The 15,425-nt window shown below is 42.1% G+C and overlaps 1 protein-coding gene across 1 annotated transcript in view; it reads right to left on the minus strand.

Annotated features, from left to right (window-relative positions):
• The window catches only part of LOC111144434 (CUB and Sushi multiple domains 1), a 1,720,260-nt gene that overhangs the window by 1,660,871 nt on the left and 43,964 nt on the right, over positions 1–15,425 (minus strand). The window lies entirely within an intron of this gene.

Here is a 15,425-nt window from a genome sequence, read left to right on the forward strand (position 1 = left end):
CTGTCCAAGTCTACAATTTGATTCTCAGTTAAAAATTTTTTCCAGCTGGGGCGCCTGGGTGGCTTAGTCGGTGACGCATCTGCCTTCAGCTCGGTCATGATCCCAGAGGCTCTGGATGGAGCTCCGCCTTGGGCTTCCTGTTCAGCGAGGGGCCTGCTTCACCAGCTCCCGCTGCCTGTGTGCACTGACAAATAAAAATCTTTAAAAAAAATTTTCCAACTGCATAAATCTGCCTAATGCATGTGAATTTGCTAACTATATAACTACGTATATAACTCGGAGTGCAGATTCATGCCTTTCATGTTTGTATTTGTAAAAGCATATTTCTAATTACCTTAATTATGTATGGCTCTATTCCTGGAAGCTGTTTCGATCAATACACACTTGAATGTATTTTTTCTGTGTGTGACTCTGTGTGTGTGTGTGTGTGTGTGTGGAGAGAGAGAGACCGAAAGACACAGAGAAAAAACAAATACTTAGTTTCTTTCTTGAACTTTATCAGACATTCATACGGTACTTACTATACACATCAGGTGCTGCTTTAACCTTTAATGCACCTGCCTACAGTCACCTCTAGGAAGGAAAACAGAGATTTGGGGAAGGCACAGAAATTCCCTACCATCACACAATCACGAGGAGGCATCACCCACCAGCAGGGGCAGAAGCCGGGCTCCAGAGTCCGAGTTTTGCACCACCTCTGGGATCTCACACAAGCTGCTAACTTCCCCCTTCCCATCTCTTACCCCTGGCAGCTCACTCTCCTCCTGCTTCTCCATCAGTATCATGAAATGAGTCTTTCTCTTTGGTTAACAAAAGGGTGACATGTCTTCTGAGGTCAGTGTTACAACTCCTGGAAGCTGCCCCCAATTACATCAACCAAAGTAAGTCCCCTTCTCTGGGGTGTCCCTGCCTTAGTGTGCATGGGTTGTATCTCACTTTGTCATACTTAGCATCTGTTTGGCTGCATTCCCAGCTCAGTGAATGCAGATACCCTGTTGCATTCCTCCTTGCCATCGCGCCTGGCATCTCCTCGGAGTCAACTACACTGTCAAACTCACTTCTACATACTGAGAAGGAAAACGACTGGCCAACTTGGTCCTGTGTCCCCAGTACCTAGCACACTGTAGACAACTGATAAAATTCTGGGTGAACAGGGCGCCTGGGTGGCTCAGTTGGTTGAGTGACTGCTTTGGCTCAGGCCATGACTCCAGGGTCCTGGGATTGAGCCCCGCATCGGGCTCCCTGCTCATCAGGGAGTCTGCTTCTCCCTCTGATTCTCCTCCCTCTCACACTCTCTCTTCCATTCTCTCTCTCTCACAAATAAATTAAAATCTTAAAAAAGAAAATTCTGGGTGAACAAACTCATGGATCTAGGAATGAATGTGAAACCATTTGAAAAACTAAGGTAGGGCGCCTGGGGGGCTCAGTGGGTTAAGCCTCTGCCTTCGGCTCAGGTCATGGTCTCAGGATCCTGGGATCGAGCCCCGCATCAGGCTCTCTGCTTGGCCTGGAGCCTGCTTCCTCCCTTCTCTCTTTGCCCGCCTCTCTGCCTACTTGTGATTTCTGTCAAATAAATAAATAAAATCTTAAAAAAAAAAAAAAGAAAAGAAAAGAAAAGAAAAAGAAAAACTAAGGTAAAGGGGGGCCCTGGGTGGCTCAGTCGGTTGTGTCTGACTCTTGATATATGCTCAGGTCATGGTCTCAGGGTCCTGGGATTCAGCCTGACATTGGGCTCCATGTTCAATAATAAGTCTGCTTGCCTCTCCCCCTTTTACTCCTCCCTCCTCACCCTCACTCGTGCTCTCCCTCTCAAATAAATAAATAAATAAATGAAATAAAAAAAAAAAAAACCTACGGTAAAACGTTAAGATAATTTAAACTAAGCAATGAAAGGTAGAAGTTTTTTTTTTTTCAAGGAATATTTATGAATGATCAATTTTATTTTGTAAATTTAGTTGACTTGTAGATAGAACTAGCCTGGCAATGAACAAAAATAGGTTTATATTAGGATAAAAAATACTTAGGCATGCCAGTGTCTATTTTATGCACAAAAAGAACAAAATAAACACAGAGGGAAGTAATAAAGTATTTTGAGTTTAATATACTCTTATTTAATTGAACTCTATTGCCTGTCAATATACTTTTTTCAGTCATATGTGTAAAACAGGACTTTAACTTTTATCCTTTTTAGCTCAGCAGATCTCATCAGGAGATGTTTTCTATTTTGTAAACAGAATGGTGTCTGAATAGGAGATAAAGCTTTTACGTGAAATGTGTGAAGATCATGCCTTTAAAATAGATTTCAGCACTCGGTGGAAAAACACTCAATATTTCATTAAGACTCATATTTCGGAAGGGAGAGTACTGAGAAATGAATTCCCCAGCTTTAAAATAAAGCTAGTTGAAAAGGGGATTTATTTTACTCAGTCTGGGCTCCCAGGACAGTTACAGCACCTTCCAGAGAACTCCTAGTGGCGGCCCCCGTCAGGCCAAGCAGATGCCCGCGGCACAGGCCAACTGCCTCTGCTGGGCTCCGAGCAAAGGAGTCAGGACGCCGGGGCCGCGGAGCTCGCGCCCGCCTGCAGGCACTCGGCCGGCCTCGCCGCGCTCCGAATGGCCTGAGCCGGCTTCACTCCGTCACGCGTAGTCAGCCCCGAGGGAGTTTGTTCCAGGCGCCTCGGCGGGCGGCCGGAGGAGGCCGGTTGAAATCGGTGCAGGGCAGCGACCAGGAGGCCGGCTCGGGAGAGGCCAGCTCAGCCCCGCATCAGGGCAGACGTGGGTCTGGGTCCAGGGCGCTTCACTGAGGAGCTGCAGGGAGTCAGTGGGACCGACTCCTTCCCTGCGGGGCTGGAGCCACGATGCAAAGACACCACGTGGGCTCCCCACCTGGCAGGTAATACGCCCCTGGACAGAAGAGCGTGTTTCGACCCAAGACTTCCGCTCAAGGTGACCAGGAAACCAGGTGAACCAACTAAAGAGACCGCGATGGCGTGGCGGACGGCGGTGACCGAGGAAGGCAGCCGCGACAGCGAGAGAGCAGCGGTGAGCTCACGGCGGCCCCTCCGCCGCGGGCACTGGACTGTCAGTAAAGAGCCGCCGAGAAGTGAGACTCTCTTGCTCATTCCCCCAGGAGACAGAATGGAGTTTAGGGTTCCGGAAGGGGTTTTAGTCTGCGCTGATCCTGCAAAGGCTACATCTGAATAAAGCTCCACCTGGAACACACCTGTGCCCACAACAGCTGAAATTCAGTTTATAGTCAGCTCGCCTTTAGATTGGATTAAGGTGGTCTGCTGCAGCCGCACTAGCTGCTGGAAGGACAAGCAGACCCTCTCCGGGGGGACCTACCATCATCCAGAATCTCGAAAGATGCCTACAGGTTTTTATTCAGAGGGTCCTCCAGTCAAATGCACAGACCTCTCTCCACTGTCCCCAGCACTCCGGGCAGAAACCAAAGGATCGCAGAGTGAGTGGAAGAAGGCAGGGCTCGAGGAGATTCACAGGAAGAACTCCAGTTACCGAAGTCATCAAACGCTGGTTTTAAAATAACCGTGATTCATGTGCTCGAGACAATGGAAGACAGAATTTAGGGAGTCAGGAGAAAAACGACAGCTATGACAATAGAAATCAAACAAATTCTAAAGTTGAAAAACAGTAATAACAAATGAAAAAATAAGTAAATTAATAGCAGTTAGGTCAAGAAGAAGGGAGGATTCGAGAACGAGAAGAAAGGTCAGTACAAAGTATCTGAGACACAGTACAATGAGCGATTGTCAGAGAGGAGGGATGAGGGGAAAAATAGTAACGTTTCTCCACAAGGAGACAGTAAAAAAATGGAGCAAAAGCAGTATTTGGAGAGGCAATGGCAGGTGAGTTTCCACAAGTGATTAAAGACATCAGATCACACACAGAGCAAATCAAATTGCAAAGGAACACCTTGACATCAGTCATCGACAAGACTGTCAAAGGAACCACAACAAAACCAAGGACAGATTTCTCCCCAGAAAAACTGAAGGTAGAAGGTAACCAGTGAGATCTTTACGGAACAGTAATAAAATGCTTGCCAGGTAGAAGCTGAAATCTTGTGGCAATCCCTTTAAAACAACGAAGACATTTTCAGATAAAGAAAACCAGGGACATCCTCACGGATCTTGCAGGTACGAGAGAAGTGGTAGCCGGCGGACGCATGCGGGGCAGCAGGAGCAATGCGGAGAGTACGCGCGGGTACACAGAAAAGAGCTTTGACTGTACGTGTGGCTGAAACTAATGTTTCACGGGGCTGAAATATACAAAAAACTATCAATTCCACAAACTTTTAATGAGCATTTGCAATACTGTTTTAGTCGCTTACAGAAACACAGACTTTTTGTTGAGGGTCAACTTTTAAAGGGTTCACACTGCGGAAGGCTTCATCTCAAAACTATTCTCCCCACCCCTCTACTCTTATAAAATTCAGCAACGGTTTTAAAAAATACAGTTGTACTAAGATAGGTTCTCTGAATGACTGTTGGTCTTTATGTTAATGATTCTCAAGCGAAAATGAGAGATTTATATGTTCACGTGAGAATTACAAACTATCTACTCCTCCCTACTCTTTGTACACGACTAGTGCGTATCTTTCACCATGTGCTCAAACAGGTTTCCACACATGAATGCAGAATTTACTGTTTTAACGATCAAAATCATGCCCACCTCTTTTTTTAATAGAGGACGATGGTTTGGCAATGTTCCAAGAATATTTTTAGGGACATTTATTTGCTCTAAGACCTTTTGGATGAAGACTTTTCTCTGCTGGGGACACACAGCATTAGAAGAGCATTGAAATCCCTTTTTAAGAATTGACCAATCTTCGGGGCATCCAGGTGGCTCAGTGGGTTAAGCCTCTGCCTTCAGCTCAGGTCATGATCTCAGGGTCCTGGGGTAGAGTCCCGCATCGGGCTCTGCTAGCAGGGAGCCTGCTTCCCCCTTTCTCTCTGCTGCTCTGCCTACTTGCAATCTCTGTCAAATAAGTAAACAAAATCTTTAAAAAAAAAAAAAAGAAAAAAAAAAACCAAACTGACCAACCTTCATACAGAATGCTATCACACGTGTTCCCTAGAGCAGGGACAGGGACCCTGCTTTGAGAGATCTGCATTTTTCCGCTACAGTATACATGCTTCTCCACGATGGTGTTGCATTGTGGTTGCTTCAAAGTTTGCAACTTTGTGTATCTAGTACATGGCATAGGGTTTGACAGAAGCATGCAACACGTCCTGATGAACAAATGAAGACTTGTGTGCAGGAGTGTGGCTAGGGGGTCTACATGTATACAGGAATGACTAAAAAGTAATGATACAGATATTCACTAAAAGTTGGCTGAAGTTTTCATCAGTTTTACATTTATTTCAGGCCCACCACACCTTGATTTGGGCTGTGTTCTAGATAGTCAATATCCCGTTAAGGCCCATAGACGAGGCTCCCTCTCTTTCACATTGACTTTTTCTGGCCACAATGAAGAGCCAGCAAATCTGGAACTGTAAGATCCTGTAGGGCCTTCAGTAAAGTGAGTCTCCTCGGCCTCTGGTACTACTGTAAAATGAGAGCTCAAGCCCGAGACACCGTTCGAAGGGAGCTTAACATTCTTCTGTTCACTTTCCCTGACAAAAATAACATGGATAATTCTAATACTACCACTTTTCAAAGGGTTACCGGTTCTTGAGAAAAATATACATGCAAAATTTCCCCTGTTCCAAATGGTTTAAGTCCTAAAGAAATTCTTCTTGATATAGAAACTTTCCTAGATGTGTAGAGGAAAACAAGTTTACGAAGAACCATGCCCAAACCCATGACTGGGATCTCATTACCTGACAAAGAATAAGCCTTGCAAACTCTGCCTTCCTAAGCACTGGTTGAAAGATTTTATCTGTCTCTGTCTCCCTTTCAAATGTAAAAGACTGTGCATAGAGAAAATGCTAATATGACCGATTTTCACATTATGGACTTGCGGCTGTCACTTCCCAAATGATTTTACCTTACCACACCATTAAAATAAAAATAAAAATAAAACAGCTTCTATACTTTACTGCGATGTAAAAATTGAAATCCCTTTGGAGATTTGAGAGCAAAAAAAAATTTAAAATTCACCTCCAGTGATAGTGAAAGATTGACTTTGGATTTTAAAGTAATTTATCTTCCCTCATAATTCAAAGGCAACCATGCCCAGTAAGCACGAACTAGATGCTTCTCTCAAATATGAATGTGCCATCATTTAAGCAAGAATAGTAAACAAAAAGAAGGTAAAGCTTATCTAATAAATGTTTCATATTCTTAAGTGCCTCTGGGTTTCCCCTGTCTATAGTAGGTAATTGACTTTTTAAAGTTGATCTTCCTGTAAATGACATCGAAAACAATGTGACATCCTTTCTTAGTGAATTTCAGTAGCCAGAGCTGAAATGCGATTGGAAAACAGAGAAGTGGCCATCAGAAGGAGATAACGGATCAGTGATGTTTAGGGTTCCACTAAATGCTAATATTACCATAAAAGAGAAGAGAAGCAAAACATCAGATGGTCGTCCTTCCAAATTCAATGTAGAGAACACACCTCCCACTCCTGCGTTGGTGGAGACAAGGATGCGATTCCAGACCCTTCTCTCTTTCCACAGGAGGCTGCTCCTAATTTCCCTCACCAGGAGTGTGAGGGTGGCTCAAAGGACCATCCAGGAACACTGTTCCTTGAAAAGGACAGTAGAGATGACGGATTCAAGGACCTCACAGATTCCACTGTCCCTTGAGAAATGTGAATGCACACTTACAAAATCTATGTAGTAAAATACATTATGTGATATTAATGTAAAAAGAGAGAAATGGAAAACTGTCCTTATACTGCCATTAAATTATAATTTTTTTTCTAAAAGAAACTCAAAGAACAAAAAGGACAGAACAAAAAAGGAGATGGAATAAACTTATCATGATAATCGGAAAGAATAGGTCTATTATTAGAAAGTCAATACATTTAATTTTGTATTTCTAAACTCTTATTTCTCCCTCTGCCTGTACCGCCAATAAAAATGTTACCTTGATTATCCATATACTCTTTTTATGCCTAATTCAAAGTATTAGCCATACTGTCTCGCTCTTTCAAGGTTTTTTTGAACAGAAAAATCAATCGTAGAAATAGAAATTTTCTTTTCCTGCAATAGTATCAATTTACAGGTTAACGTAAAGGTAAGAGAGGATCTGCTTATCAGCGCCCGAGGAAGAACAGAGACGAGCAAGTCACTCCTCACCCCTCAGGTTATGATGTACGGAAGAGTTTATTGATCTCGGCTTTATGAAACTTGCTTATCCCATTAATTGCTAGCTCATTACTCATAGTGCAATGTGTTCACTGCGCAAGACTGCTCGGCGTGTGTGTTTGCACAGCACAGACCAGATAGAAGTAACTTCTCTAAATTTTTTAATGGCTGCTATCAGGAAGATGTGATCTCTACACTGCAGGGATCATGGCGGAGAGATAAGAGATTGCGGTTGCCAAGGCGGGAAAAGCCACATAGCTCTCACGTCAAAGAGTAGCAAGAATGTTTCAACGGTTTCTAAAATGCGGTGTACGATGATTTTGAGAATGTGATAGGAGTCTGGATGGTGCTAAGTGATACCCCCTGAGACCATCTACATGCACGACGTTGGTCCCATTCAATTCACCTCATCTCATCGGGAATCTGAGGATACTAAGGTCAGCAAAGGCTTATCATGTTTCTTGTTCTAACAGCTGAACTGCCTAGAAATGTTTGCTCTTTTTTTGAATATTGTGATTTTTGTTTTTTTTGTGGAACCATATGCAGGCATACCTTGGAGGTATTATGGTTTGGTTCCAGATCACTGCAATAAAGAGAGGCAAATGAAATTTTTGGTTTCCTGATGCATATAAAAGTTACATTCACACTGTAACATAGCCTACTAAGTGTGCAATAACAGTTTGTCTACAAAAATAATGAACATAGCTTAATTTAAAAATATTTCATTGTTGGAGAGCCTGGTGGCTCGGTCCGATAGGCATCAAACTCTTGGTTTGGGCTTAGGTCATGATTTCAAGGGTCCTGGGGTTGAGCCCGAGTCAGAGTCTGACTTAAAGAATCTCTTAAAGTCTGCTTAAAGAATCTCTCCCTCTGTCCCTCCCCACACTCTTTCTAAACTAAATCTTTAAAAAATAAAAATACTTCATTGGTAATAAATACTAACCATTATCAGATATTTCAACAAGTTGTAAGTACTAATTACATATCACCATAAAAAAAATGTAATGGAAAATTTGAAACATTGTGAGAATCACCAAAATGTGACACAGAGATGCCGCGTGAAGGCATGCTGTTGGGAAAATGCACTGGAAGACTTGCTCGAATCAGGGTTACCACAAACCTACAATTTAAAAAAAAAAAAATGCAGTGTCTGAAGCAAGGTAAAGGGAAGCACAACATAACGAGGTCGGCATGTATTTTTGGAACGTATGATCAAAGTTACAGAGGTGCACCCGTGGTAACATGCCATTTCTTTCTGCTATGGAGGTGAATTTTCTCACAATTACTGGTTATGCCATGTTTTTGAGATGATATCCAGATAACTAATCTGTGCTATTTGTCACCGAGGATGCCATCCAGCTTCATCCTTGAATCCAGAAGAATGGTGACTGCTAGAGGCCAAATGCTCATGTCCTCGCAGCATCGCACGATGAAGTCCTAACCCCAGCGTGGCAGTGGTGGGAGGGGAGGCCACTGAGAAGTACTATGTCATGAGGACGCAGCATCGTGAATGGGATTAGTGTCCTGACACAGGGGACCCCACAGAGCTCACACCCTGTCTGCCACGTGAGGAGGACACAGCAAGGAGATGCATCTGTCTAGGACATCGGCTCTCACCAGACTTAAATCTGTCAGTGCCGCGTTCTTGGACACCCAGCCTCCAGTAGTGTGAGAAACACATGTTTACCATTTACAGGCTGTGGTCTTCTGTCCTGGCAGCCAGAAGGACTAAGACAGTAACCATCGCAACGCAGAAGTTCTGGGATACAGTCATGAGCAACAGAATCCACTTCAGTGAAAACAAAAGTTACATCCAGAAAATATTACATTCTAACATTTGTATATTTAATCATCACCACAATATGCAGAGGATTGAGACATTACATTTATGTTACTGAGCTTTAGTTGTTCAAAACTGCTAATTAAGTTTGTTCAACTATATACAGTGTCAATGAATCTTATTCCATATATGTGAAATGCCTAGTGTAGTGCCTGGAGTTATTTTGTCTGTTCTCAATGTATTCTGCTAAGTATACATATTTAATATTGTTTATTATGAATATTTAATACATGTCTATTATAAACAAGTTACTGAATATGCATTACATATTTAGAAATAGAAAATACTGCTAATAAAACATATTTCTAAAAGTAGCTGCTGACTTCTACAATATGGATAAGGTTTCAATCAGACTCAGATTTTAAGAATGCATGAAGTTCAGGATATTTGGGTTTTTTTGTGGTTGTTAGTTCACCTAAGTGAGTGTCATTGTATATACTTGAGGATGCTGTTAAAAAGTAAATTTCTGGAAGGTTTTTTTCCCTCCAACATTTATTTTAACCTATTAAGAGGACACAGAGCACAATGTGTGCTTTACCTGACGAGTCAAGTCTACTTTGTTGAACTGAATTGTATACACTTCTGTGATATAATGATATTGCCAGTCTCAGCGAGCCCTGCGGAGCTAGCGACCCTTACAAAACACCATTTGGCTTATGGCTGTGGGTGGCCATAATCTTCCAAATCTTCATGCCTGACCCTTTGGGTCTTTGTTGCTGCCCCAAGTGGGATCTCCTGCCGTCAATCTTCTTGTTTCCTGTAGACAGTTCCAGAATGCGTACTCTTCTCTGCTCTCAGCTCATAAATATTCCACCAACATTCAAAGTATCGAGAGCTAAGTGCATGTTTTTTTCAACTGTCTGTTCAGTACTTACTATTTGTCACACACTAGGAGGCCGAATGGCAGAAAGCAGATGGAGAAATAAGCTATATTCTCTGACCATAACGAAATTTACAGTCACCAAGAAGAACCACCAAATGCAGAGTAAAAAACTGAGAACACAGAGGAATAAGTGATTAATTCCTCCTGGGCTATGCAAATACAAACACAATGAGCTATCCCCTCGCACCTACCAGAAAGGCTAAAAATCAACAACACAAGAAACAATAAGTGTTGGTGAGAATGTGGAGAACAAGAACCCTCGTTCGCTGTTGGAGGGAACACAAGTCGGTGCAGTCACTCTGGGAAATAGTGTGGAGGTTCCTCAAGGAGTTAAAAATAGAGCTACCCTGGGACCCAGCAATCACACCTCTAGGTATTTACCCAACGGTTACAAAAATATTAGTTTGAAGGAATGCATGCATTCTGACGTTTATGGCAGCATTATTTACAACAGCCAAATATGGAAGAAGCTCCAGTGTCCACTGACTGATGCATGGGGAAAGAAGTGGTACGTATAATGGAATATTTGACTATAGAGAAGAATGAAATCTTGCCACTTACAACAATGCAGATGGCGTTAGAGAGTATTATGCTCAGTGAAATAAGGCAGAAATAGAATTAACAGATGATTTCACTCCTATGTGGAATTTAAGAAACAAAACAAATGAACAAAGGGGAAGGAGAAAGAGAGAGGCAAAGCAAGAAACAGGCTCTGAACTATGGAGAACAAACTGATAGTTACCAGAGGGGAGGTCGAGGGGGAATGGGGGCAACAGGTGATGGGGATGAAGGTGTGCACTGTTATGATGGGCACGAGATCATATATCAATTCTTGAATCATTATATCGTACACCTGAAACTAATATTACACTGTATATTAACTACACTGGAATTAAAATAAAATTTGAAAAAAAAAAAAATCTTCCCGGGCTGTGTCAAGACAAACAGAGAATCTAATAGAGTGAAGCATGGACCTATGGATAAAATTATCATAGGTGGGAAAAGTGTGGAAGAAAAGAACATCAAAAACATTAAGGAAGACTTGAGCAATGCTATGGGGTGGTTGAAGCTGCCTGGTAGGTCAGGCAAAGCCCCAGTCCCCCAAGATGTTTAAAGAGAGTTAGTGAGACAATGTCAGCCGTGATGGCAGTCCCCACCAGGGAGCTGGTCCAAGTCAGACTGTGGCTGGTCCAAGAAGGGTAGTGATGGCAGATCAGGACCTTCCTCTGTCAGTAGGAGACGATTCAGGCATGCAGGGTGGTGTTGGACTGCGACAGGACTTCATGTTTCTGTGAATGCTCTACGGAGCCTACAGAAGACCCTATCTGTGACTGTACTGAATGCAGTGTGTTCCGCAGTGATGTAATGACAGCAGGGAGGCCACATGGAAGCCAAGGAACAAAGCACGTGAGAGAGTTACAGCAGAGCACCGGGGGAGGGGGGGGGGCACATATTTCTGTCAGGACTGCATGAGAAGTTAGAAAATCCAGGTGCTGGAACAGGGCTCTGGATAGAGTGTGATGACGGTGACACAGACCACAGCTGATGCAGTGTGACCAGGATGGAAAAGGCAGCATGGGAGCTACTCAGGGACTCGTAGGCATATGCATCTCACAGCAGTAGAATAGCAGTTGTTTAACAACATGTGCTTTGGGGGAGGGGGCATCCCTGAGATCAAGCATTTGCCGATTTCTACAGTATAAATTCACCTCCAGTCAATCATTCTGCTGAACCCCTTACACTTACCTAGTCCTTTATGTCAATTACCTCTCAATAAAACTGGGGAAAATGTGGGAAAAAATTCTCCCATGATTCAGTTCAAGCTTGATTTAAAAAAAAAAAAGTAGCTTTTCAATGAAATATTACTCAGCCATTAAAAAAATGCGATTTTGCCATTTGCAATGACAAGGCTGGACCTTGAGGGTATTCTGCTAAATGAAGTAAGTAAAAGAAAGACAAATACCATATGATTTCACCCTTATGTGGTGGAATCTAAATAACAAACAGATAAACAAAAAAGTACAAACAGACCCATAAATAGAGAGAGCTGATGGTTGCCAGAGAGAGGGATGGGTGGGGATGGGAAAATGAGTGAAAGCTCCTGAGGGATAGAAGTCTCCAGGTATGGAATGGGTAAGTCCCAAGGAGAGAAGGTATAGCACAGGGAAGCCAGGCATTGGTATTAAAGTAGTGTGGTGTGGAGAGAGATGGCAGCACCACTTGTGGTGAGCAGAATACAATGAACACAGCTACGGGATCACTAAGCTTCACAACTGAAACTAATATGACATTGTGTGTCAACGATACTTCAATTAAAAGGAAATTTCTCTTATTTTATTCTCTTACGGGTTGCATTACTTAACATTTCCTGGTGAATATTACATAGCAGTAGTAAAGGTGCGATAACTTTAACTGGAATGCTTTGGAAGTATTCCAGAAAAATGGTACTAATTACTAATTTTTTTCTAAGTAGCCTTCTTTCTATTTGACTAAATTTATAAAAATCAGAAATGATGGCTAAATTTCATTTTAAAAGTTTGTAAATATAAATTAATAACCTACTGACATACTGAATTTTCCGTTATGTAATCCATTGTACTATTACTGAACTTTATCACCTTTATTTTTTATTAACTGAATCCCAAGTCCTACGATGTATATTTAGAAATTTATAGTCAGCATTTATATGTGAGACTTGCATTCTATGTTGTGTTTACTCAGGTTTTCTTAAGTGTAAAATTCATAAATATATTTGGAAAAATCATTCATCTATATGCTAGAGGATTTTCTAAACAATCCTTGGTTATCTAAGCCATCTTATGTGTCCTTAGTAATTCATCCATATCAGTCCCTGTCTTCGTGACTTGTTTAGGGTGAGTAGAGGATGGTCTGTTTTCACAGTGTCGGGACAAGCAGGTGTTCACTCCGAGTGAGTGCAAAGGGGTACGGAAGCCGTGCTAGACTGCTGTTGCTGAAGAGCCAGGTTAATAGAATTTCTGCAGAAACATGAGCATTAATTTGATTTCCCCATTTATTCCTCCTCCTTTTAACATGTACATGGCGAATTAATTAAACAGTCCTACAGCACTGCTAAAGCTTTGTTACTGTCATGATAAAAAATGTAGCGTAATAATTTTGGTGCTAATTATGCATTTTTGGCAAACTGTTTCATCCTGCTAGAAATACCCTCAAGCATGGGAGAATGGCCATTTAATGAAAGTGCAAAATAAAAGAGAATGCTTTTAGAGTCTTGGATTAATTTTCTATTATAAATAGCTTAGAAAGTGAGTATTTGCAGTGCTTAAACTTTATACATAATCATACTTCATAATGAAAATAGAAAACAAAGAACAAAATCATTTTCATGATTTTTTATCACTAGGGTTCTTAAGCCTCTGGAAAGACTTTAAAATATCATGGTAACAACTTCCATTTATTAAGCACCAACTGTATACAGTTTCCTGACTATAGCACGTCTTCACATTTTGTCCAAAAAACTCCCTGGCTACAAGATGCCACATCACGACCACCGTACAGAAAAGTTCGCATGATCAAAAAATGTAAGTGCCTTTCTCAAACACCTTGTAGATAATGATGTTTGCTAAGCCCGCATTAACGAAGGACCACAAACCGGTTGGCTGAGAACCACATAAACGGCTGGTGTCCTAGTCGTCGAGGACAAGCTCGCTCTGACAACTGTAAGTATGCCTCTCCCCACTTCTGGTGGTTTGCCCATCATCACTGGCGTTGGTGTGGTCTCCCCTCCTCCCTCCTCAATGGCTGTCTCCCCTCTGTGCCTGTCTGTCCCTACGTCTAAATCTGCCTTTATTAAAAGGATACCATTCCTGCTGGATTAAGACCCACCTTAAAAAATTCATTTTAACTTATTACTTCTGTAAAGACCTATTTCCAAATAAGATTACACTCTGACTTACATTCTGGCTTACTAGGGATTAGGAGTTCAACGTATGCTTTTTAGGGGAAACACAATTCAACCATAACAGATAAAAAGCAGCAAACACATTTGAACCTATTTTCAACTTCAAAACCTGCCTTTTTCACTGCTGCTCATGTTACCCCCTTATCAAAACCGTGCATGCAAAATTCTTCAGTCTAATATTTGAGGGTTAAATCCCAGTCTACTTGGATGTTTATCCTCCTTAGATTGAGTTCCTTGTGGCACATGTGTCATCTTACTATGATTGTACCCTCATCACAAAAGATAAGTGTCCGGTGCATCTTTTCTTTGTAACTATTTATTGTGCTAAAGAGAACCAGTTGTTGTAAATAATTCCAGTATCTGCAGTGGTTTGAACATTGCGGTTACATATTATAATTCAGTGATTGGCCCTTTTTGATACGACACACCAGAGCAATGAGATGGAAGGCAATAAACGTTGGTGTCTGTGAGATACTGTGATTCATTGTTGGAAATGATTAACAAAGCTGAGAACAGAAGATACAGGCGTGGCATTTTTTTTTACAGCTTCAGTGGAGCTGGCCTTTCAAAGCCTGAGGAATTCTGGCAAGCTTCATTTAGTTTTCCAAAGTGAGAGTATCATTAATCAATTATGGAAACATTCTACAATGCGAGTCCATAAAAGCAGAACTCAAGGTGGTTTGGGGTGTGTGGGGGGGTGGTTATTACTGTATAATTCCTAGACAGAAAACCAAATGTGAGAAATGGAAAGACTACTCAAAAGGTGATCATGTTGGGGCGCCTGGGTGGCTCAGTGTGTTAGGCCGCTGCCTTCGGCTCAGGTCATGATCCCAGGTCCTGGGTTCAAGCCCCGCATCGGGCTTTCTGCTCAACGGGGAGCCTGCTTCCTCCTCTCTCTCTGCCTGCCTCTCTGCCTGCTTGTGATTTCTCTCTGTCAAATAAATGGATAAAATCTTTTAAAAAAAAAAAAAAAAAAAAAGGTGATCATGTTGACTTGACAGATTTTGCATTTTTTTCATTTCCTTATTCACACATTCATCAAATTATTATTTTTTCTTTCATCCATCCAGCCAATGCAACATCGACTAAGTTCTCATAGAACACTGACAACCATGGGAGAAGCTGGTAGGGCTCTCCTGATCCTGGTGCTTCCTTTTGAAGGCTTTCCAAATGATGTTTTTGTTTGTTGGTTGTTTTTAACCTTTGACAGCTGCCACAGATTTACCGTGGCAGTGTACCAGGAGCACCTTCTCCATGTTGCTTCCTGAACATTTACTTTTCCCTACTGAAAAATACAGCAAAGTGTCGCTTTTATTTCAGTGTTCACCACTGCACGTGGCAGCACCATTTCTCTCTCCAGCGGTCCTGCTTCCTTGTCTCCTGGGTACTGAGATGTCCACCTGGGCATCAGAATGTATCTCTCAATTCCTTGACCCCCATCACCTCAATGGTGTGCTCGGCCATCCATCGTTAAGGGTCCTGCAAATCTTG

The sequence above is a fragment of the Enhydra lutris genome, unplaced genomic scaffold (genome assembly GCF_002288905.1).
Source record: "Enhydra lutris kenyoni isolate GAN:26980312 unplaced genomic scaffold, ASM228890v2 scaffoldscaffold11, whole genome shotgun sequence".
NCBI classification, from domain to species: Eukaryota; Metazoa; Chordata; class Mammalia; order Carnivora; family Mustelidae; genus Enhydra; species Enhydra lutris.